Below are 22985 nucleotides of genomic sequence, written 5' to 3'. Positions count from 1 at the left end.
TATTAATACCATTCAAACTAGGGCCATTCCGAGTTATGGTGTTAGATTTTAATTCAAAAAAATCTGGCCTTGCCAGTATTCTGTTTGTATTCAGAACATCATGCTTACTAATTCCTCTTCAAACTTCAGAAATTTACAGACAGAAGCTTCAGCAGTTTGTAGCTGATGGAGAGCTGAGCAAGGAGGAAGTGGAAGCTCTGATGGCATTCCAAGTGCGTCTTTGCATCCCTCAAGAAACTGTGGACGCTGCACATATTGAGATTTGTGGGCAACTGTTCGAAAAGGTGACTCTAAATCTTTTTGATTGAACTCCTTTGTAGTGGTTTAGATTTTGTTCCATATCTTGATCAGGCAAAGCTGACGGTGTGTTCTGTATAAGTGCTCTTACATTTGTTAGGACATTGCAGGTTGTCAAGTTCTTTAACCAGTATTTGTGGGCAACTGTTCGAAAAGGTGACTCTAAATCTGTATAAGTGCTCTTACAGTTGCGTGTTCCATATCTTGATCACGTTCTATAACCAGTTTCTAGTCTTCAGTTCTGTGGGAAGGACTATACTGCTACAACCAAAAAGAAAAACAAAAAAACTGTAAATTACCTTCGGATTTCGATTGTGGATCCGTGGCGAGGGTGGCGACAATGCCAGGGCGCCGGAGTATATGTGAGGCTGGGACGCCGTGGTCTGGCTAAGGAGGTTCTCCGACGGCTTCGATTGTGACTGCAAGAGGCTGGAGGGGGTGCTTGGGATGATCCCTGGGGCCAAGAGAATGGTGATGGGGCACACAATTCAGACAGTGGGGATCAATGCAGTGTGTATCGCACAATTCAGACAATGTTGAGGCCGTGGTCTTCTCGTAGTGACCATGGCAACACTTAATGACAAGTTGATGAAGTTGAGGGAATTTATGTCAAGATAGAGAGTTGTTGAGGTAGTTCTAAAATGGAGGTAATGGTCATTATCTCCCCATTCTCCATATTTATTGTTCAACGTCACATTACCAATGCTGATTGATGTGTAGAAGTTGAGATGTGCAAATTTCTGCAGTTGTTTTAGTTGAAACATACTGCATAACCTTGTCAGACATGATCACATATGAAATTCTGCTAATCCAGCCTAAAATATGTTTCCTGAAACATGATTGCTTTTCCAGTGCGCCTGCAACGTGTGTGAGGGTGATAGGCTGTTAAGCATTTTTTGTGCTAATAGATAGTACTATAGTAACTGTGTGCAATTGTAGTTTTCTGTATTAGTTAAATTTATTAGACGTACGTTGCTGGTTCTCGCTTGTCAAAGTAAAGTTTTCCTGGGGCTTATGAAGTGTGATGATTAGATCAAATTATGTATCAGTAGAGTCCTTGTGTATTTCCTTTGCGCAAACTGCTACGTACTAGTACTGAACTACTTCATATTGTTTGCAGGTATGTCCTAGTGTATTTCTCAATTCTCTTCATAAGATTTCGTGCTAGGATTGTCACTAGAGAAATGTTAGCGCTTCCGAAGCCACAATTCATGCTAATTGGTTTACTGGAAGCGCTAGGTGCTGCTTCAGGCATGGCTGCTGCTGGTAATCAATGATGTTCCTGTTTCGCCATTAGAAACTCATTGTTTAAGTTTGTGATTTGTAGCAGGTTCAGTAGTTGTAACCATGGTTTAATATCAATTATACATAATCTTAATATGTTTCTCGAGGTTGGTCCAACCACATTTGAAGCAAAGTTGCAGCCTCATCTTCTTTGGAGTCTTGATCAGGTCAGTGCTTAAGTGTCCCAAACCTGCTTGTTGTTTTCTTCATGACTCACTGGATTCTTTCTGCATATTTTGTAGCAACTAATAGATGATTTTCTCAGGTGAAAGAGAACATCAAGACCCAGACACATCAACTTATAGATGCTCGATCAAAACCTAGGTATGTTACTCATATTTTAATTATGATGAAGTCTATAAGTACATCGTACATGCATGCAGTATATACTATATACTGCCTCTGCCTGTATCTGTAAGATTCTGCTTAATATTGATGGTGGTTTTCTGAAGGCTACATGCATTTGGTAGTTTCTATGACTGCTTGAAAGTATGTTCTTCTCTCTTTTCTTTTGAGAGGCACAACAGTTTTTTAAGTCGTTGTAATGAAATAATTCCTCAGCGTGCAGCCGCTCAGTGCATACTGTAAGCGAACTAGCCCTAAGTGGTTTGCATTCAGGACAAATACTGATATAACTTATGTTTTAGATATTTTGGTCACCTAAGCTTTTTTTGTATTTAAGTATCTTTTGATTTTACCAGCACACACTTTGTGACACTAATAGTACAATAATATATAGATATGTTTTGGCAGTCCAAGTTTTGTACTTGTTATTTTGCGCAACTGTCTTGTATTTTCAGATTAACTGATTTGAAATTTGTATTCAGATTTGATGGTGCAGTTCCCGAGCCACGAAAGGGGATTAGAAGTGGGCATGTGCCTGGGAGCAAATGTGTTCCGTTTCCTCAGGTGAAAACTCTCTACTTTTCCATACTTCTATCAGTTCTTTTTTGCATTTGGATGTTTCTTCCCATGTTTGTGGTGGATGGTAATGGATACTTATCTGATAAAGTTCATAGTTGGATGTCAAATTTCAACATATGATACTATGCACTTTTAGTGCCATATTTTTTTCATCCATCCTTCCATTTTGATGTGGTAAAAAACCTAAATGTTGTGTAGTAGATACTGTCTTACCCTGTATATCTAAGTTTTTTTGGATACATCAGTTGTCAATCCAAGTTGTACACGAGTTAATGGTATGCTAGGTTTTGGTTGATGGGATGATAGAAGAATGTTGCCGTACTAAGAGATCTTGTTGTTGGTAAATGCACTTGTAATGAGGGCAATTCTTCCTTATACTGCGGTACTTCATGTACCATGATAGGATGGAGAATTGGATGTTCTATCTAGAAGTTTATATGTCACCATCTGATTTTGTCCATGTTTTTTACCGTAAATACAGCAGGGAGGCCCCCAAGAATTTTTGTCCATACTGAGTATTGCCACAGATGGTTTTGTATCTCTAGAAGTATTATTTATTATTGCTTATTTGTACTTGCCTTTCTTCAGGTTCTTGACAGCTCACAAAAGCTATTGCCTCCAGATGAGCTCTGTAAACGGTTTGAGCAAGAAGGTAATATCATAATATTTCATCTATATTGGTTATAACTTACAAGTATCTTGATAGTGCTCGATTATAGCATCCATTAGCCAGGTTTTATCATGTTTTGTTGGATGCTTCCTCCAGTTCAGGAAGTGTTTTCTTTACGCACTTTCAGTTGTAATATTATTTTTTGACACAACACTAATCTGGTCACCAAAATACCTTTAGATCTTCTCATACCTAGGTCAAATTTAGCATTCTCATGAAATAGTGTACAAACAGTTATTCTCATACACTAATCATGCTTGTTGATTGTAATACCCAATTTGTGAGAAATAATATAAAAGAAAAAAAATTTATTTCCTTTATTTATATGTGTGTGTTGTATCTATTTATCATCACATGTGAACACCATATCTAAAATAAATATTTACATCGTAATGGAGTTTGATTGTGTATTTAAAATGGAATTGAAAAACAGAAAAAAAAAGAAAAGACCTACCCGTGATGTCTACTCAGCCTAATCTCCATATAGCACCATAGCCCACGTTTTTTTTGTATTTCTAGCCGAGCCGCAAAATCCCTTGCTCATGACCTGGGTTGTTGACAAGGGCCCACGTTCAGAATCTTCTACCTTGCATGGACGTAGCAACAGACCCTTCCTTTCCGGATTCTTCGCCGAGTTGTTGCAACTGCTCGAGCTTGTTTCGGCATGGGGAAAGCACTGGCCGTAGTTCGTTTTTTTTCCACCCACGTGAACTCTCATGCACATGCCCTATTCTACCGGAGCCGGGGCATGCAGCGGACTTATCTTCTCCGCTGGACCCTCCTAGTTGCAGCCGTATAAGAATACGAATACCAGCCGCCTGTCCATATAGCTACCCCTGGGTCGCGTGGCGCTGTGCGAGAACCGAGTGCTGGAAGGACGTCGCACGCAGTGGGTGATTGAGTGGGAGCCAGCATTGAGATCAGGATTGGAGAGTTCGTCGTAGACGTCGTCTACCATTGACGTTGGAGTGTAGAGTGCACAAAGTACAAAGGGTTGTCGCGGGAGGCGCGCTGGAGGAAGTCGCGGCGCCGCTGCGTGCGTCGGACAAGCCTCGGGTGACAAATTGCTCGTCGGCATTCTCTGCGCCTCGCTAATCACCTCCCACCGCGGCCAATCCGCCTTTGCTGCTCCCAACCGTTGGTATGGCCTCGATCAGATTATATTTCTCCACACCTCTGCATAGATTCAATCGTATCTAGGTTTAGGACCCCGGGTGCTCTACTTGCCGGTGTGCGCCACCGTGTGGATCGCCGCTGTCGTTACTGGATTCTGGAGGTAGAAGACAACCTGGTGCCGTTAGATCTCCTTTTGATGGCCCGGATGTGATACTGTGTAGCGTTTCGGATAGGGGTAACAGGAACCGTCCGATCGGGATCGGATGTGAATCACTCGCTCTGGGCTTCATTAAAGCAGGGACGTAGGATTTGGATCCGAGAGACCGCGCTGCGTACCGGTTCACGGAGGGGTAAATCTAATCTGGACCGTCTGTTTTGATCTGACGGCTCAGATCAGGAGTTTCCCTCGACCGCGCTCATTTTATAAAAGAACCCTCGCGAATTCACCAAATCAACCCGCAGTACATCTCGGGTTAGCCTGTGTCTTAGTTATTTTTGTGCCGAGGCCCCTGTCTTCTCTAATAATTGAGGCGCAGTCCGGGGGAATGGAAAATCGGAGAAAATGATTTATAAAATGAATTTCTTATATAAAAACAATTCCAGAATCTTATTTAATCCTTAGAAAATTCATATTAAGTCCAAATGAGTCTATTCCAATTTCTATAATTTTATAATATTATTGTTTATCATCTAATGCCACTGTTTTGACATAGAAGTCACATTAAAATTTATATCCTATTTAATCTTGTACAAAACACATAGAATCTCAAGAAATTCATAACTTAAAGTCGATAACTCCGATTTGATCTGTTTAAGTGGCGTTAGTCTTGTATAAATATCTACTATGCAATAACAATATTTATTATATCATGCCTCATTATTTTATAATTAGAGTTGTATCTAACTGATGTGGTTAGTCTGGTTAAACTGCTTACCATTATAGATTACTAGAATACGGTCTATGGTCAATTTATAACTTAGATTAAAGTTGAGAGAATTATTTATAGAATAACCTCTTATGTGATTTATATTAAACAATTTATAATATAGTTTAACATTTTAATCACATAAATCTTCTATAATATCATAACTCCTTAATCGTAACTCCGATGTTAGTAGTTCTCGATTCCGCGATCTCGTAGCAGCGTGTAGAATATTCTTATTCAGTTTGTACTTATGTTTGGTGTGATGTTAATTTTGTCTATACCATGTTTGTTTGTATTGCTACGACTAGCAGTGAGGTTTCGAGGATCTGAAGAATCATCCTGGTACCTGGAATCTCAAGTCCTAGGCAAGTTGTGCCCTTGATCACTTCTTTTTACCCAGCCATGTTCTAATCAATCATAATGATCTGCATAGGTTAATTTTGATGGGACCCAATAGGTTACCCTAGTTTGATTATCTTTATACCTTGTTACCACTGAACTTTTTGGGTAGTACTTGCTAGTGCTTTATGTGGTTTTGGGTATGAAGGTACATTACTCATGATTATACTTTTGTTATCCGTTGTTATTTATCGTTCATGATAAGATCATTATGTTAATTGGAACATGGAGCGACCACCCGGGAAAACAGTGCTACCACAAGGGTATAATGGGACGCCCTTGGCTGATTAATTAGGAAAGCTAGTGGAGGACTACCTTACCCGAAAGGGGCAAGGGCAGTAGGGGAGTGGTCAGTGTAGGGAGACCCTCGGGAGGATTTTGCTGCGATGGCGGTCCTGCAAGGGAATTCCTGCATTGGAGCTTCCTATAAACTGTAGCGGGTTTTCTGAAGCTAGTAGAACTTTGTAAAGGCCTCGTAGTGTTACCCTGCCTCGCCTCCTCGGTAGAGGTGTATGGGAAGTCGCGATCCCTTGGCAGATGGGTAACATGACTTGTGGGTAAAGATGCGCCACCTCTGCAGAGTGTAAAACTGGTATACTAGCCGTGCTCATGGTCATGAGCAGCTCGGACCCTCACATGATTAAATTATGGAACTTAAACTCAATTTGTCATATGCATTGCATCGCAGGTGAAGTTGTTACTTTTGTTCTACTATTTAACTGGGTTGGTATTTACTTATACTTAGTAACTGCTAATAAAATTTTGACCAACTTTAAAAGCAATGCTCAGCTCTAACCATCTCCTTTGGTAAGCCTTACACTTCACGTGAGCTCCCACCTTTGGCGAGTTCATGCACATTATTCCCCACAACTTGTTGAGCGATGAACGTATGTGAGCTCACTCTTGCTGTCTCACACACCCCACAAGTCAAGAACAGGTACCACAGGATGAGGCGCTTGGAGGATGCTGCGATGTGTTCGTGAGTGGTCTAGGCCGTCGTCTCCCAGTCAACTTTGGGTTGTTGGACCGTTGTCTCCATATAATGTAATTATTTATTTTTGTATAGAACTCCTGTTATGTAGTAAAGTTGTGACATTCGATCCTGTGCCATGATTCATCATATGTGTGAGACTTGGTCCCATCACACCTGGTGATTATGTTTACGCCCGGGCTTTGGTCCCCTAAAACCCGGGTGTTACAGAAGTGGTATCAGAGGAATGTTGACTGTAGGACGAAACCTAGATAGAACTGGACAACCAATACTTACTTACCCTTGCTACTCTTGTCCTTTCTAAACTCTTCTTAATCTTTTCTCATCTATTTCCGCTTCACTCTGATTATTCTTATCTTTTCTTTCTAAAGACAAATGTGGATTTCACACTTTGAAATCATGTACCTAAAGTGACCTTTAGGGATAGGAGACCCACTCTTAGGAACAAAATCAAAAGTATTTTTTTGTAGATATTTGTATGCTTGAATGTTTGTTCTTATGATAAATGTCTGATTTGGATCTTCGATTGAGTGTGATGAGTTGTGGAGTAATGTCCACAATTACATCTGCATATACATATAAAACATGCTTATAAAAATAACTAGGTAAACTAGATTATCCCTCGTTAAAGTATCTAGCCTAACAATATCCATCTCATCTTGAAAGATTCTATCTTACACTCATAGATCCATCTTATCTTAAAAGATACTCATCTTATCTTGAAAAGATCTTATGTCACCCTAATAGATCTAATTAATCTCAAAAGATTCTACCTTATCCTTATGGATCCATCTTGCCCTAATCAGCATATTTATTCCACTCTAGAATAACAACCATAAGCTAATCCAAAATTTATTTAGATCTTAACTAGTCTAATCTAGTCATATCCATCCTAATCAGATTTTATCTAATCTATTATGATATAATCTAGAGTAAGTTACTTAATGCTGGTACAAAAGATAAGGCCATACTCCAAAATTCACTTAAGCCTAAATTGGTGACCTAGATCAACTTGGCCATACCCAACAAATTGACCTACATAACGGATCTATCTTAGCCTCTTGTCCCAAACCTGGATGGAGACACCAAAGAGCAAGAGGGAGGAGATCAACCTCGACATGGAAGAATAGGAGTCAAATAAGATCTCGAGATGATTCAAGATTTACCACCTTGGATGGAGTCTTCCCTTACCAAGTTCTTCTTACCATCATCTAACCTCACTCTAACCATCTTTCTTCTCACCTAACTGTGTGTCTAAACTAGAAGATACCCATGCATTTCTAAGTACTTGCTAAATAGTATTTTTTTAAAAAAGAAAGAGACTCTTAATTTTTGAATCAATTAGAAACTACAATCTCAATTACAAACCAATCTTGGTATAATCCTTTTTCTTACAAATCTCGAGGACGAGATTCTTGTTAAGGGGGGTAGGATTTGTAATACCCAATTTGTGAGAAATAATATAAAAGAAAAAAAATTTATTTCCTTTATTTATATGTGTGTGTTGTATCTATTTATCATCACATGTGAACACCATATCTAAAATAAATATTTACATCGTAATGGAGTTTGATTGTGTATTTAAAATGGAATTGAAAAACAGAAAAAAAAAGAAAAGACCTACCCGTGATGTCTACTCAGCCTAATCTCCATATAGCACCATAGCCCACGTTTTTTTGTATTTCTAGCCGAGCCGCAAAATCCCTTGCTCATGACCTGGGTTGTTGACAAGGGCCCACGTTCAGAATCTTCTACCTTGCATGGACGTAGCAACAGACCCTTCCTTTCCGGATTCTTCGCCGAGTTGTTGCAACTGCTCGAGCTTGTTTCGGCATGGGGAAAGCACTGGCCGTAGTTCGTTTTTTTTTCCACCCACGTGAACTCTCATGCACATGCCCTATTCTACCGGAGCCGGGGCATGCAGCGGACTTATCTTCTCCGCTGGACCCTCCTAGTTGCAGCCGTATAAGAATACGAATACCAGCCGCCTGTCCATATAGCTACCCCTGGGTCGCGTGGCGCTGTGCGAGAACCGAGTGCTGGAAGGACGTCGCACGCAGTGGGTGATTGAGTGGGAGCCAGCATTGAGATCAGGATTGGAGAGTTCGTCGTAGACGTCGTCTACCATTGACGTTGGAGTGTAGAGTGCACAAAGTACAAAGGGTTGTCGCAGGAGGCGCGCTGGAGGAAGTCGCGGCGCCGCTGCGTGCGTCGGACAAGCCTCGGGTGACAAATTGCTCGTCGGCATTCTCTGCGCCTCGCTAATCACCTCCCACCGCGGCCAATCCGCCTTTGCTGCTCCCAACCGTTGGTATGGCCTCGATCAGATTATATTTCTCCACACCTCTGCATAGATTCAATCGTATCTAGGTTTAGGACCCCGGGTGCTCTACTTGCCGGTGTGCGCCACCGTGTGGATCGCCGCTGTCGTTACTGGATTCTGGAGGTAGAAGACAACCTGGTGCCGTTAGATCTCCTTTTGATGGCCCGGATGTGATACTGTGTAGCGTTTCGGATAGGGGTAACAGGAACCGTCCGATCGGGATCGGATGTGAATCACTCGCTCTGGGCTTCATTAAAGCAGGGACGTAGGATTTGGATCCGAGAGACCGCGCTGCGTACCGGTTCACGGAGGGGTAAATCTAATCTGGACCGTCTGTTTTGATCTGACGGCTCAGATCAGGAGTTTCCCTCGACCGCGCTCATTTTATAAAAGAACCCTCGCGAATTCACCAAATCAACCCGCAGTACATCTCGGGTTAGCCTGTGTCTTAGTTATTTTTGTGCCGAGGCCCCTGTCTTCTCTAATAATTGAGGCGCAGTCCGGGGGAATGGAAAATCGGAGAAAATGATTTATAAAATGAATTTCTTATATAAAAACAATTCCAGAATCTTATTTAATCCTTAGAAAATTCATATTAAGTCCAAATGAGTCTATTCCAATTTCTATAATTTTATAATATTATTGTTTATCATCTAATGCCACTGTTTTGACATAGAAGTCACATTAAAATTTATATCCTATTTAATCTTGTACAAAACACATAGAATCTCAAGAAATTCATAACTTAAAGTCGATAACTCCGATTTGATCTGTTTAAGTGGCGTTATTCTTGTATAAATATCTACTATGCAATAACAATATTTATTATATCATGCCTCATTATTTTATAATTAGAGTTGTATCTAACTGATGTGGTTAGTCTGGTTAAACTGCTTACCATTATAGATTACTAGAATACGGTCTATGGTCAATTTATAACTTAGATTAAAGTTGAGAGAATTATTTATAGAATAACCTCTTATGTGATTTATATTAAACAATTTATAATATAGTTTAACATTTTAATCACATAAATCTTCTATAATATCATAACTCCTTAATCGTAACTCCGATGTTAGTAGTTCTCGATTCCGCGATCTCGTAGCAGCGTGTAGAATATTCTTATTCAGTTTGTACTTATGTTTGGTGTGATGTTAATTTTGTCTATACCATGTTTGTTTGTATTGCTACGACTAGCAGTGAGGTTTCGAGGATCTGAAGAATCATCCTGGTACCTGGAATCTCAAGTCCTAGGCAAGTTGTGCCCTTGATCACTTCTTTTTACCCAGCCATGTTCTAATCAATCATAATGATCTGCATAGGTTAATTTTGATGGGACCCAATAGGTTACCCTAGTTTGATTATCTTTATACCTTGTTACCACTGAACTTTTTGGGTAGTACTTGCTAGTGCTTTATGTGGTTTTGGGTATGAAGGTACATTACTCATGATTATACTTTTGTTATCCGTTGTTATTTATCGTTCATGATAAGATCATTATGTTAATTGGAACATGGAGCGACCACCCGGGAAAACAGTGCTACCACAAGGGTATAATGGGACGCCCTTGGCTGATTAATTAGGAAAGCTAGTGGAGGACTACCTTACCCGAAAGGGGCAAGGGCAGTAGGGGAGTGGTCAGTGTAGGGAGACCCTCGGGAGGATTTTGCTGCGATGGCGGTCCTGCAAGGGAATTCCTGCATTGGAGCTTCCTATAAACTGTAGCGGGTTTTCTGAAGCTAGTAGAACTTTGTAAAGGCCTCGTAGTGTTACCCTGCCTCGCCTCCTCGGTAGAGGTGTATGGGAAGTCGCGATCCCTTGGCAGATGGGTAACATGACTTGTGGGTAAAGATGCGCCACCTCTGCAGAGTGTAAAACTGGTATACTAGCCGTGCTCACGGTCATGAGCAGCTCGGACCCTCACATGATTAAATTATGGAACTTAAACTCAATTTGTCATATGCATTGCATCGCAGGTGAAGTTGTTACTTTTGTTCTACTATTTAACTGGGTTGGTATTTACTTATACTTAGTAACTGCTAATAAAATTTTGACCAACTTTAAAAGCAATGCTCAGCTCTAACCATCTCCTTTGGTAAGCCTTACACTTCACGTGAGCTCCCACCTTTGGCGAGTTCATGCACATTATTCCCCACAACTTGTTGAGCGATGAACGTATGTGAGCTCACTCTTGCTGTCTCACACACCCCACAGGTCAAGAACAGGTACCACAGGATGAGGCGCTTGGAGGATGCTGCGATGTGTTCGTGAGTGGTCTAGGCCGTCGTCTCCCAGTCAACTTTGGGTTGTTGGACCGTTGTCTCCATATAATGTAATTATTTATTTTTGTATAGAACTCCTGTTATGCAGTAAAGTTGTGACATTCGATCCTGTGCCATGATTCATCATATGTGTGAGACTTGGTCCCATCACACCTGGTGATTATGTTTACGCCCGGGCTTTGGTCCCCTAAAACCCGGGTGTTACATTGATGATACTAATACTGTCTGATATAACTAGTTGCTTTTTCTCTCTTTGGTAAGAATCTGCAATTAAATTTGACATCCATTGGTTATATATTTTTTCCTTGTTCAGTTACCACACATGCTGCCATCTGAAAAGGCATTTTCAGCTGCTGTATCTGCTCTTCGCATCTACAACAAAGACGTGATAGTAGTTTATGATGGAAAGGGGCTGTTTAGTGCTGCTCGTGTTTGGTGGTAAGCTTTTTTCTTCACAAAAATATGTAAAAATTGCTAGGGTTGAAGACCAAATAAATAAATGTTCATTTTAGCTGTGTATTTGGCTATATGCAAATAAATGAATGTTCTTTTCTTTTAGCATTTAGCGCTAGGGGATGCTCTTTGAAGTGGTTATTGACCAGTAAAAACTTATACAGTAGTTTGTTTGCGTTCTTACTTGATAGCCTAAATGCCGCACCAAGGAGTATAGATTAACATTGAATTACAAATTGTATAGGTTGAGTTTTGATTTACAGAATTGTCTGTGTGCTAGTTGGTTCATATATGTGAAGTTAGCAAGATTATTTCAAGGGAGGGCATGAAATCCTCATTTCAGAAAACATGTTCATTTGTTGCCAGGTGGGGAGGACTGCACAGCTCGCATCTGGAGCATCAAAACAGGCGAGCTCTGGAGTGAATGAAGGACGTCGTCTTTGGAAGTCAGACATCACCTAGAGCTAGAGTGTCCATTCTTGACATGTTTCTCTTAGTGATAGGTGGATACTGTCTAGCTAGGAACAGAGTCTTGAGGGATTGATGGACCCATGCATCTTCAATTTCTGTGTGTTGTATTACTACTGGTACAATCTCCAATTCTTGTGAACTTATGTATTTGGACTGTGAATTTGTGATATGAACATATATCCATGTGTTTGAAATCTGTATTGTATGTGATATTCTATGTTGCATGTGATATTATGTTTGTCTAATTTTTCATTTCTGTAATTTTTATTTTTTTCTGGAAAAGGGTTAAGAACGTGGGTACCCACGTTCTTAACGTTAAGTTCGTGGGTACCGTCGAACTTAATGCGCAGCCCACGCAGACCCACGGAGGCCAAATAAGTTCGACAGCCACGTGGCCCCGTCGAACTTAACAATAAGAACGTGGGTACCGTCGAACTTATGGGAACAAATTCGACGGCCCCCGTCGAACTTAAAAACGCACGTTCTTAATGTTAAGTTCGACGGTACCCACGTTCTTAATGTTAAGTTCGACGGTACCCACGTTCTTAATGTTAAGTTCGACGGGGCCGTCGAACTTACTTCTCTAAGTTCGTCCAAAAATCGCCGTCGGCTATATTCGTCGGTAAACCCACGTTCTTACAGTAAGTTCGACGGCTTATTACATTAAGTTCGACGGTTTTTCACCCACGTTCTTTAACCAGTTTCCTGTAGTGATGTTGAGGGCATGTGTGCTACACTATGGAAAGGATTGGGACAAGTGTCTTTCTTTGGCAGAGTTTTCTTATAATAACAACTACCAGTCCAGTTTGAAGATGGCACCTTTTGAAGCCTTATATGGGAGGAGATGTAGGACCCCGCTGAATTGGTCTCAAGCAGGAGAGAGGGAAATATTTGGACCAGACTTGGTGCTTGAAGCAGAGGAAAGGGTCAGAGTTATTACGAAGAACTTAGAAGCTGCTCAGGCCAGGCAAAAGAGCTATCATGATAAGAGGTGGAAGCCTCTACAATTCGAAGTGGGAGATCATGTTTACCTTAAGGTGTCACCCACCAAGGGTGTCCAGAGATTTGGGATCAAGGGCAAGTTAGCTCCTCACTACATTGGACCCTATGAGATCAAAGCAAGTTGTGGACCCGTAGCCTATCAATTGGAATTGCCACCTCACATGTCAGCAGTTCACAATGTGTTTCATGTATCTCAGCTGCGGAAATGTGTCCACATACCTACTAAAGTGCTACCTGAACCAGACATTGAGATAGAACCAGACTTTTCCTATCAAGAGTACCCCGTCAAGGTATTGGATCAGAAAGAGAGGTCAACGCGGGCAAAGTCAATCAGAATGTATAAGGTTCAGTGGAGTCACCATTCAGTAGAAGAAGCTACATGGGAGACTGAGAATTTTCTACGCTCTCGCTTCCCCGACTTTTTGCCCAAAGGAGTCGGTACGTAACCCAAAACCCCACCCCACCTGCCCTTTGAATACAATTATAAGAAAAACTTAGATGACAAGGGTAGTATAAGTTGTGGTTTTAACTTAAAAAGGACTTCCTTCTGAAGTCGCAAAGAGAATGACATTCGAAGAGCAGTTAACAAGAGAAACTTGGGTAAAAGAAAGGGTAGCACACCAACACACCTTCACGGCACACCTCCACGAGATTCCTTTAAGGGGGGAGGGCTATAACACCTCAGGTGTTACTTAGGGTGTCCACCCAAGCTACACCATTTAAACCTACTATCACATGTGGTTTAGTTTGAGCAAAGTGCACCAAACATGGAAATCATAATCCTAAGTAAGTGCAACCCATCTTAGATATCATACCCTAACCTATCATGCACCTCTAAAGGGGAGAATTGCCCAAAACTCTAATGCAAACCCCTTTGGACAATGGGAACCCTAGAAGTAAGTATGACCAAAAGGTCATGAGGACCATATGATCATGGCTTGGACCAAATATAAAAGTTGTAGTACACTTAATAACCTACAAATAATAGTAAGAAAGTAACCCCAAAAAGATTTCAGAAAAGCCCTAAAAGGGTCACCAAAGGGTTGAGCACAAAAGAAAAATCAGGATTTGTCTAAGTCCAAAACCAACCCTTGGCCAAAGATCACACATGTTCACCCTCATTCAAACTTCAAAACATTTCGACCCAATTGACAAAGTGGTGCCAAATTACCTCTAGAACACCTTGGAAAGGTTTGAGCCCAACCCTAAGTCGTTTGACACGACTTAGCACATGTTTTGTCTCGGTTTGGACATCTCTAACATAGCCGACTTCCCACCCCCGTATCTCTCTAACCCGACCACATCTACCCTTGGAACTCACATGAACTAGGTAGCTCTAGGTGCAGGGAAGAGATCTCTCACAGGCCCTAGGGCAAGATTCGTACGTTTTGGCCGCTCAGCAGAGGGAAGAACAGGGGCAGAAGCAAAGAGCCACGTGTTCGACGCGCTCTGAGCTCGCCAGAGCACGCCCGACGCGCGCCCCCTCGTGCCCCGCATCGCGCCAAAGCCAAGCCGGCGCCATGGCCTGCGCCCGCGCCTATAAAGCACCCCGGGGACTTCGATCGTACCCCTCCGCACGCGCTCGACCTCACCGGAGCCCAAAATCATCGGCGTTTGCCCGTGCACGCCGTGCCCGCGGCCACCCGATCCCCCTGCCACCGTAGACCGGCCAACCGAGTCCTTCCCAGCCACGCCCGACCCTCGGAGAAGACTGTGCACACCTCGGTGAAGCTCCCCGAGCGAGGAATCGGAGTTTGCTTCGCCGGAGAAGCCAGTCCACGGTCGCCGGACTTCGCCCGACCGCCGGTGACCGTAGACCGGGTAATCCTCTGCTCCATTCTTCGATTCCTTGTGCACATAGCCTCTACGTCACCCCGTGAAGCTCATCGTGCCACTGGATTGAACTAGATCGCCGTGGTTTGGCCGGAACACCCGCCGCCGACGAGAGCACCCGCCTGCGCACGTGGACCGGACGATTCCGGCCACCCCCGCCGTCAAGCCGTACACCGTTGTGACCGCCAGGACCTCCCGGAGCCAACCCCGCCCCTCGCCGGACCTCTCTCGCCTCCGGTAAGCAGCGCCGCCCTTTTCTTTTTCGCGGGTACTGTTTAAACCTAGGGAGGGACAGCGAGGGAGAAGAAGAAAAGGCTAGGGGGTTTTGCGCATTGTCAGTGACTCAGAGGAATAGTAGCGCAGGGGTATAACTGAGATGGTTAGTTTGGAAAGAACCCGAGGACTTCGGCGCAAAGTGGTTTTTCCAGGAAACACTTTTAAAAATCTGATTTAAATTCAAATAGAGCTTAAACAATTCATATCTTCTGTTTTGTTCACCCAAATTGAGTCAAACCAATTTTGCCAGATCTTAAATAATATAAACTACTTAAGAAAAATATAAAACCCCTAAGTGTTACAGAAAACTTTAAGGTTTTGATTTAAATATTGATTTAACCAAAAGCTACATAATAGTAGGAAAAATGGTTACACTGTTAGACTGAGGCTAAAAAAATTTGGAGAAGTACCTAATTACTTCCTAACCTGTTTAAAAATATCAAACCTCTCTGTACACCCAGTTAAGATAGAGTTTACCATTTAAACCCTTTTTAGCCTAAAGTTAAAGAAAATGTTAATGAAGATTTAAATAAGGAACCAGGAAGCACCCATATTTTTGTTAGTCTATTTATTTAGTATAGTTCACTAGAAAAATTTATTATACCCTGGTTTAGTTCAAAATAATTGGGATACCTTTTATTTTAAGAAAACAAGGAAAACTTAGAAAAACCCTAGAAAAATAACCCCAAGGTGAAAACACCCCAAACCTTGGGATAATTAATACCTTGTTATTAAGAACATAGGAAAAATATGAAATCTGTTGTTTGACATTTTTCAAATAAAAAGGCAGTAGAAAGTGCCTTTTGGGCATTTAACTTTAGAAAATCACAACTAAATAACCATCATTTAACTCTCTGTGATTTTTGGCACAAAAGCTTGTTATTACTGTTAGATGCCAACAAAAATAACCCTTAAGACAGAACCCACCCCTAGTTAAGAGTTGTAGTGCAAAGTGACCCCCTTTGCCCAACTTTTGTTATTTTTGTCCAAGGCATACTCTTTTTATTCTGGACCTCAAATTCCTAGAACAAAATATAGTGACCAATGCCAGCCCACTGGAATTTTTACAGAATTTTTGGAATAAGTTAAACCACTGTTGTAGTTCAAACCCACACTAGAACTCTTAATTAGAAAATGAAAAAGGGAAAATTGATAATGGAAACTTGTGTCACCCTAACCCAACAAGCGAAACCCTTTTTAATTTTCCCACTGAAATATGTAAGGGAAAATACAAATCCATGATGCTTATCCTTAACAAAACCTAAGCCTAGAGTGATAGGCACAAACCACTAAAAGCCACGTATGACCAAGAAACCCTAAGTTACTAACTAACTTAGTTTTTTCTTCCTTTAGCTTAATGTTGTTAAATCCTGCATAATCATGACATACATATTCATTGCATTCGATAGACTGCAACCTCGCTGACGGAGAGTACGTCCTCGTGCCGGAGCAAGGTGTTGCTCAGGAGGTAGTCCCGGATCCAGCACCAGAGCCTGCACCAGAGGATCTGCCTGCCACAGCTTTGGAAGGCAAGCCCCGATTTATGCATAAGCTATTATTTATGCTATTTTACTATACTTAATGATTGTAGGATTGAATGTGCACTTAGGTGTAGGAGTTGTTTGAAACCCTAGTTGCATGATCTCAGGAATCCTATTGAGATGAATACTAGTATGCTAGGTCGAGTAGCTGCTTTATTAAGTAGGGTCTCGGTAGAAGTCGAGTGATTTTTCTAGCACTCGCGCGAGATCAAGAATTGGTCGTACCCACTTTCATATCATAATGATACTAGTCGGTGGACAACAATCCATGGGGATTGGTTGTCTGTGAGATGGGAAATTAGAATAAGGATTAACGTGCGGATACCTATGTCAAGCGTTTGAACGTACTAAACACATACCGAGAAATATGGTAAATCGGTAAGCCTAGTACCTGAGTGAACCTGCCCACAGATTGCCCTCCTCGCGCGACCTGAGGCGTGGTCTCCCATTCCGGTTATGGTGGGTACAAGTGCGGTCACTGCACGACGGCAGTCGGGGTCAGTGAGGCATTGTACGCCAAGGCGGTGAGCCCCTTTCTGTTGCCAGGGAATCGATGGGGACGGTTGATGTTTGTGGGGACGGAGTGCCTCGCCACGTCGTGTGTTTAGGTTTACCTTGCAAGGATAAAAACTCGATTCGAATCATCTTCTTCTCGCAGCTAATGAGACTGCTTGATCCATTGTACTGCATTGAGTAACAAGTGCAAATATGATGAGTTGATACAAGATGTTGATTGCTAAAAATGTTTGCTACTATGTATGAGTAGATAGTACATATTTAGCCTTAAGAGAGTAACACTTAAACTTGACAAAGCTAAAACTTGATTTAGAAACTCAGCTATTGCTTTTGGCAACCAAACCCCACAGCTAAACAGCTGCATGTCTAGAAGTAGAGGAGTAGACTCCTCATACCGGGTAAGTCTAGCTGAGTATTAGTATACTCAGCCTTGCTTGTGGCATAATTTTTTTTACAGGATCTTTGGAGGACATGGTTGCTAGAGTGACTTGGTCGTCCATCTTGCCACCGGGTTGGACTGTCGAGTGGGACCCTGCCTCGGCTGAGGAGGAGCATGAGGAGTGATGGGACAGGCTTCCCCATCTCTCTGTTTAATTATCGTTAGTTTTATTCCGCTGCACTTCGAACAATGATGACTACTTTTGCAAAACTCCGATGATGATGTAATAAATTTAATACTCCTTAATGTATGGTTTTATGCTTTATTGTATTTGCTCTGTGACTCACCATCGAGTGAGATTGTGGTACTTGATCCTGTTAGTGGCCTCGTCGGATTAGATCCGAGGGATTGACGGGTTATTCCCATTTAAGTGTGGTCTAGCCTCTAAGGCGGAACTAAGGCACTTAAGTCGGAATAATTCGGGCAGTTCCGCCACATATAGGCGGCAAAGTAGCTTTGTTACCTATTCCATTAGGAACCGCAGATTTTTTAGTCCATCACATTCACGCATTTACCATCCATGTGACTGTATTAATACTTTTGAAAGGTGTTTTATTTGCTTGTAGTTCCCGTCTGGTACCTGATATAGCAAATCTTGCCTTTCGCTTCCCTTGCGACAGACCTGGGCGAGGAGGAACATGTCAAGTATCCGCTTGGGATCATGTTTTCTTAGGTCTATAATGAATGTACAATTCTATTTCGGTAGTGTTGGGGGCCTTCGGCTTCCGAAGGTCCTCAAAAACATGATTTGACAATGTTTTCCAAGTAAAATATGTGGACAGGTATCTTCGGATTCGGATCATGAGCATACAGAGCATGGTCAGGACGAAGCCTGAGCGAGACGAAAGGTGATTATGACGAAGGACAAGGTAATCACGAAGCTGTGCGCAGGAAAGCTTCGACATGACAGCAGAAAAGGGGAACCGACTTAAAGATGAAAAGGCAAATTAGACCTCGAAGAATTACTATAGAGTTATTAGTAAATGTAAAGGGCATAAATGTAATTTTACATGGGCTGCGTCCCTTGCCTATAAATAGATGAACAGTACTCCCGTACTGTTCATGCTGACTTGGCATTCGCTTTTTGCATCACGCTTGTACCCTTGTTTTCCTTCAAACCGAAGGTACATTTATAATTTGTTATTATTGATATGATAATGCAAATATAAATAAGTTGATAATAATGTTTAAGTGTTTATGTTATTCTTCATATTTCACATATGAATTCTTCCTCATCATTCATTGTGCTTATGAAGGTTTTTTCCTCCACAACCTTCGTCCGGAATTCATTATATCCGAAGGAAAATAATGTCTCGAAGGACGAAGGACTTTAACATTTAACACTTTTTATGTTGGCTTGTTCTTAACTCTTAGCATTTGAGAGCAAGTCCCCAACAGGTAGTCATTTTCCATTTTAGTTGGAAAATGCAGTCGGATGTTTGGGGTACTATAAGTGATCAAGGATAGTAACACATATCACAGGGGGAAACTTTGCGCAGAGTTCCATTACGATTAATGGTTGGCTTCGAGATTTCTTGTTGGCACAGGCATCCCAAGTAATTTAGTCTTATGGCTCTTCATTATTTGCATATGGTCTTTTTTTCTTAGGCGCTCATTTTGTCTGGACTTTCAGTTTAGTGTTTTTATTCAGCGGTCGTGGTTATTGGCAATAACTCATTGAATATATCATTTGGGCTCATAACAAATTAAAAGTTGCTCCTGCTACTCAGCCTAGAGCCTTGAGCATTATACAAGGACGTGCTATAGGAGTAACCCATTACCTTCTGGGTGGAATTGCCACAACATGGCCATTCTTCTTAGCGAGAATTATTGTAGTAGGATAGTGGCTAGGAGGATTTGAAAGGCATTAATGAATTAAGATTTCCCAAGTTTATCCAAGGCTTAGCTCAAGACCCCACTACTCGTCGTATTTGGTTTGGTATTGCTACCGCACATGATTTCGAAAGTCATAATGATATAACTGAGGAACGTCTTTATCAGAACAATTTTGCTTCTCACTTTGGGCAGTTAGCAATAATCTTTCTATGGACGTCCGGTAATCTATTTCATGTAGCTTGGCAAGGAAATTTTGAATCATGGATACAGGATCCTTTACACGTAACACTTATTGCTCATGCCGTTTGGGATCCTCATTTTGGGCAACCCGCTGAGCTCTTTTTATATTATTTCTTTCTACACTATCCTTAATATGGGGTTGGTTACATCTACAACCCAAATGGAAGCCAAGCCTTTTGTGGTTCAAAAACACCGAATCTCGTATGAATCATCATTTGTTAGGACTTTTCGGAGTAAGTTCTTTGGCTTGGACATGACATTTAGTTACATGTTGGTATTCCCAGATCCAGGGGGAGTACATTCGATGGAATAATTTCTTAGATGTATTACCCTATCCCTAGGGGTTGGGTCCCCTTCTGACGAGTAAGTGGAATCTTTATGCCAAAATCCTGATTCGAGTAATCATTTATTTGGTACCACTCAAGGAGCGGGAACTGCCATTCTGACCTTCTTGGGGGATTCCATCCACAAACAAAAAGTTTGTGGATGACCAATATTGCTCATCATCATTTAGCTATTGTATTTATTTTTCTCATTGCCAGTCATATGTATCGAACTAACTTCGGAATTGGGCACATTATCAAAGATATTTTAGAAGCACATACTCCTCCGGGGGTCGATTAGGACGTGGGCATAAAGGCCTTTATGATACAATCAATAATTCGATTCATTTTCAATTAGGCCTTTCTCTAGCTTCCTTAGGGGTTATTACTTCCTTAGTAGCTCAACATATGTACTCTTTACCTGCTTATGCATTCATAGCACAAGACTTTACTACTTAAGCTGCTTTATATACTCATGACCAATACATCGCAGGTTTCATCATGACAGGGGCTTTTGCTCATGGAGCTATTTTTTCGTTAGGGATTACAATCCGGAACAGAATGAAGATAATGTATTGGCTAGAATGTTAGACCATAAGGAAGCTATCATATCTCATTTAAGTTGGGCTTGCCTCTTCCTAGGATTCCATACCTTGGGCCTTTATGTTCATAACGACGTTACTTGCTTTTGGTACTCCAGAAAAGCAAATCTTGATTGAACCTATATTTGCCCAATGGATACAATCTGCTCATAGTAAGACGACATATGGGTTCGATATACTCTTGTCTTCAACGAATGGCCCCGCTTTCAATGCAGGTCGAAACATATGGTTGCCCGGATGGTTGAATGCTATTAATGAGAATAGTAATTTTCTTTTCTTAACAATAGGACCTGGGGATTTCTTGGTTCATCATGCTATTGCTCTAGGTTTGCATACAACTACATTGATTTAGATGCACGCGGTTCCAAATTAATGTCGGATAAAAAGGATTTCAAGTATAGTTTTCCTTGCCAGGGTGCGGCGGTACTTGTGATATTTCTGCTTGGGACGCGTTTTATTTGGCAGTTTTCTGGATGTTAAATACCATTGGATGGGTTACTTTTTATTGGCATTGGAAACACATTATATTATGGCAGGGCAACGTTTCACAATTTAATGAATCCTCCACTTATTTGATGGGATGGTTAAGAGATTAACTATGATTATACTCTTCACAACTTATTAATGGATATAATCCTTTTGGGATGAATAGTTTATCAATATGGGTTTCGATGTTGTTACTTGCACATCTTGTTTGGGCTATAGGATTTATGTTCTTAATTTCCTGGCGTGGATATTAGCAGGAATTAATATAGACTTTAGCATGGGCTCATGAGTGCACACCTTTGGCTAATTTAATTCTCTAGAGAGATAAGCTCGTGGCTCTTTCCATTGTGCAAACAAGATTGGTCGGATTAGCCCACTTTTTCGTGGGTCATATATTCACTTATGCAGCTTTCTTGATTGCCTCAACATTAGGAAATTTTGGTTAATTTAGTTATCTTTTTATACATATATATATATATATATATTTATATTTTTGTTGGAACTTGCTCTCCGGTGCAAGGTGATCCAACGGGGGTGTGTAGCAACGTAAATAGGGTTTTCGCAGGAGATGGCAATAGCTCTGTTAATCTAGCCTCTCACGGGCACTGTGCGGGGGTATTTATAGGTATCTGAGTGCCCAGTGTCCCGTGCTAAGGACGCATGTGCCCTCAGACACCTAGGTTATCCCCGGAATATTCCCATAAAGCGGGGTTACAGACCGTAATTACAGGGAGGCCTTTACAAATTAGGCCCGTAACACGCAACGGCCACGCAGGGCCTGTTACAATGGGCTTGATCGTTCGCGGGCCTCCATTCTGGACGAGGTCGCAAGATGAGACGACCTCGTCACAGGTCTTCGTCCGACGTCGTACGAGACGAAGGGTAAGTCTGCCCGTTGTCTTGTCACCGTTGGCGTAGCGAGTACGGCGAAGGCCTCGAGCGAAGGGTGGCGTCTTCGCCTTCGCCCCAACATTTCCCTCCGAGGGACCAGTTCGACAAAGTCATCTGGTGCCGAAGACGTCGCTAGATGGTGGATACTCTGCCCTCGCTCGAAGTGGTTCCGCAGGGGTTTTTGACATGACCGTTGATTGACGCCGTACTGTTGGATTGTGGGTTTCCCGAAGCGCCGCGCCCTGTGTATAAAAAGGGACGGGGGGCGGCGCGTTTTGAACTTTATCTTTCCGCGCTCCGCGAAAACCCTAACCGCCTTCTCAATCCTCTCGCTGCTCGTCTGCCCTCCTTGCTCTTGTTCGTCGGAGATCTGGCCCGTGTGAAGTAGACCGCCCGCCGCCGCCGACGGTACGTAGCGATGTCGACCTCTTCTTCTTCTGCTGCCGCTACGCCGCCTGCCGACGCGTCATCTGAGGAGACGCTGAGCACTGTGGCGGTGGAGGAGTTGCGCGCCGGCGACACGGTGGATTTCGGTGTGTCGCGGATGTCCTCGGTCCGCGTGCAAGATATGCAGCAGCTTGGTTACTTTGGCGGCGGAGTCGCTCGTGTCCCGGGGGTGGAGGAGGTCCCCGAGCCAGAAGGCGAGTTGGTTGTCTTCGAGGCGTTCTTTGCCGCTGGTCTTCGCCTGCCTGCGCATCGATTCATGGGAGAAGTCCTGCGCAGATTCAACGTCCAGATACACCAGCTGACGCCGAATGCCGTGGTGGCCCTATCGAAATATGTCTGGGCGACGACTTCGTACGGCGGGCAGTTATCGGTCGAAGTCTTCGCGAAGTACTATTGTCTGCACTGGCAGAAAAGGAT

At 42.2% G+C, this 22985-nt stretch overlaps 1 long non-coding RNA gene and 1 pseudogene across 1 annotated transcript; both read left to right on the top strand.

Moving 5' to 3' along the window:
• The first annotated feature begins 1681 nt into the window (after positions 1 to 1681).
• LOC103638783 (uncharacterized) lies at positions 1682 to 3166 on the top strand. Its single transcript, XR_559030.4, has 4 exons — positions 1682 to 1748; positions 1847 to 1905; positions 2409 to 2490; positions 3094 to 3166. It is a non-coding gene; the product is annotated as an uncharacterized lncRNA (long non-coding RNA).
• Positions 3167 to 11534: 8368 nt separating this feature from the next.
• On the top strand, positions 11535 to 21676 carry LOC118473067 (photosystem I P700 chlorophyll a apoprotein A2-like; annotated as a pseudogene).
• Positions 21677 to 22985: the final 1309 nt, after the last annotated feature.

Source organism: Zea mays, chromosome 1 (assembly GCF_902167145.1).
Source record: "Zea mays cultivar B73 chromosome 1, Zm-B73-REFERENCE-NAM-5.0, whole genome shotgun sequence".
In the NCBI taxonomy this organism is placed as follows: domain Eukaryota; kingdom Viridiplantae; phylum Streptophyta; class Magnoliopsida; order Poales; family Poaceae; genus Zea; species Zea mays.
Note: the sequence above shows the minus strand (reverse complement) of the source record. Positions and strands in the feature narration are given on the sequence as shown.